The sequence below is a fragment of the Orycteropus afer genome, unplaced genomic scaffold (genome assembly GCF_000298275.1).
Source record: "Orycteropus afer afer isolate SDZICR_OR568_19922 unplaced genomic scaffold, OryAfe1.0 scaffold00520, whole genome shotgun sequence".
NCBI lineage: Eukaryota > Metazoa > Chordata > Mammalia > Tubulidentata > Orycteropodidae > Orycteropus > Orycteropus afer.
The window spans coordinates 1,793,315-1,796,517 of NW_006922107.1; positions in this window are offsets into that span (position 1 = coordinate 1,793,315).

The window sequence follows — 3,203 nt, forward strand, 5'->3', positions numbered from 1 at the left end:
AATCGATACCAATATTCACAAAACTTTTTGTGTAGGAAGAAATATACTCTCACAGAGAAATACACTCTTCTAGGCCTTGTTGCATCACAATGTCTAATATATGGGCAAGGGAAGAGCATCTCCAATTCTGATTGATGAGATTTCTTAACAGTAAGCCTTGTTTGTGCAAGCGTGCCTGAGTACCACTTTGAATAAGGGGGAAAAAATTCCACTGCCATCAAATTGATTCCAACTCATAGTGACCCTATAGGACAGAGTAGAACTGCCCCATTGGGTTTCTAAGGCTGTAAATCTTTATGGAATCAGATTACCTCATCTTTCTCCCACAGAGGAGCTGGTGGGTTCAAACCAGCAACATTTGATTAGCAGCCTAATGTTTTAGCCACTATGTCACCAGAGTGGAGGAATAATAAAGGTTGACAGTTCAACATACCAACTTATTTGTATCCTAAAATATCTATCCAGTCTCTCCAAAATCTCACCATCTGATAATTGTTTAAATTCTTTCAAGGACAAGTTATGTGCTTTTCCAGGTGAACTACACACTGGCATGATATAAAATAATCCAAATCTGACAATAAAGTCCATTTATTCACCAGTGAACTTGCCTTGAGTACCACTGTGTATGCACATATATAGTAAAGGCTAGGTAAATACACTTCAAATGAAATATTCAAAGTAGCTTCAGGAAGCTATGATCTTACAAAAGGTAGTCTGCAGATTTAGAAACCAAACTTGCAAGGGATAACAAAGTCCTAGACAAATGGGCAGTTGGGTAAGTACAGATTAAATAATCACTAATAAGGCAAAATATATCAAAGCAATAAGAGGCAAAAAGTTAAGAAGAGAAGGTGGCCAAAAATCTAAGTATTGAGTTGAACCATGTGACATCGTCACTTTTATAAATCAAAACCACGTGAATATCGGCAACTTAGGTGGTTCAATGTAAAAGTTTCCTCAGAGAAAGAGAAGGGAAAAATAAAGACAGTAGAACCTGGCAAGTCTTCAAAATGTGAAACTGAAAACTACAGGAGGGAAGGGGAACAAAGAATCTATAATTCTTTTTCTGCCCCTTAGACCTATTCTGAACATTACACTCTTTTATTAAGAATGAGATCCTGGGTGGTTTTTGAAAAGAATATCATCTTTTGGTCTCTGTGGTCATGGTATTGGATATAGTAGTTGGAATGAAAAATGGATGAAGCAAACTGTTCCTGGATGAATCCACTCACTATAGGATTTTTCTGAAGGTCATTTGGTTTTGCTTAGCTATACTATGTGTGTGGTCTCAGCGTAGTGTTTTAGATCAGGGACCAAAATCATTTTTTGTAAATATTTTAGGCTTTGTGGTCTATGTATGGTCTCTGTCATATACTCTCTCTCACACTTGTTTTTTCCTCCTTAAACAATCACTTAAAAAAATTATTATTGGCTTGAGAGTTGAACAAAAGGAGGCCACAAAATGAATTTGGTGTTTGGGTGTCATTTCCTTATCTCTATTTGAAATGAAAATTTGGACATTTTAGGCATTCTTCTCTCAGATTCACTATTACTTACCCTTTGTTTTCTTAACTTCCATCTTACATCCCTCCACCTCTTCCATTTTTTCACAATTCAGGCTGATTTCTCACCCCATCTCTGACTTTGAAAACTATGGGAACCTGTGGTTAGTCACTTCTGTTGATAGGACTTCCTCACTTAGAAAATGAAAAAGTTGGGTTCTTTGATTGCTAACATCCTTCAATTTTAGCTTTAACCAACAGATGGAACAATACACAAACTGAGTTGTAGAGATACTTGCTGGGAAAGCCAGAGATTCTAAAGGGAAAAATAGATTTTACTAAAGATTTAATCCTTGAATTATATTTTTTTCCTCACACATGGGATTCAGAAATATTTACTCTGCTAAAAAAAGAAAAAAAAAGAAGGCAATATATTACTTTATTCTTGTTATATATCATGCCCTATACCCTTGTCTTAAGCTTGTTTTCCTTCAAGATTTTAGCGGAAGTCTTCCAGCTGGACTCTTTCCATTTGCCACTGACCATGACATCCAAAAGGAAGGAGAAGATGAGGTCAGATGCCCCCCTCCTCCTCTTGAGAGCAAAGTAAAATATACTTTTAATGATTTTGGAAAGATGCCCTATCCCCCAATTTTTTGCACTTGAAATTACATTACTTGTCCAGAATGTAAAATTAGATCTTATCTAGTCAGTTGTACCTTTAATTATTATCCTCAGACAAAAAATGTTTTCCCCTTTGGCCTTTGAGGCTACTTGTTTCAATCTTAATCAGATCAGTTGTTGATTTATGCAATATTTTGAGTTCAAAGTTGTTATTTCCTAACACTGCAGAAGAAATTATTAAGACTTTGATCACATAAGGTAGAATACAGAAAGAGACATCTCTTTCCTCTCTACTTACTCTTGGACCACCACAGAGCTTCCACATAGTGGTCATGTCACATGTAGTTCCATGAAATCTTAAAATGAAAGATATTTAACCCTGATTTATTAATTTAGAGATAATACTAAAGCCCAATATAGAAAAAAAAAAAAATTCGGCAATGACATATCTGACAAGGGACTTGTCTCTAGAATTTATAGAAAACTCCAACATCTCAGCAACAAAAAGACAAATAATCCAATTTAAAAAATGGGCATAAGACATGAATAGCCCTCACCAAAGAGGATATTCAGGCAGCCAACAAACATATGAAGAAATGCTCACGATCATTAGCCATTAGAGAGACAGAAATCAAAACAAAAATGAGATACCATCTTTCCCCAGCACTAGTAACAAAGTTCAACAAAACAGAAAATAACAAATGCTGGAGAGGATACAGAGAGAATGGGACTCTCATATACTGCTGGTGGGACTGTCAAATGATACAATCACTATGGAAAGCAGTATGGTGATTCCTTAAAAAGTAGGAATTAGAAATACCGTTTGACCCAGCAATTCTATTACTAGGTATATGTCCTAAGGAAGTGAGAGCCAGGAAAAGCAGATCTATGCACATCCATGTTCATCACAACACTATTCACAATAGCAAAAAGATGGAAACAACTTGGTTTCCATCAACAGAAGAATGAATAACCAAACTATTATATAAACACACAATGGAAAACTATGCAAACTTAAAGAATGGTGTAGAATCTGCAAAACACCACATAACATGGATGAACTTGGAGGACTTTATG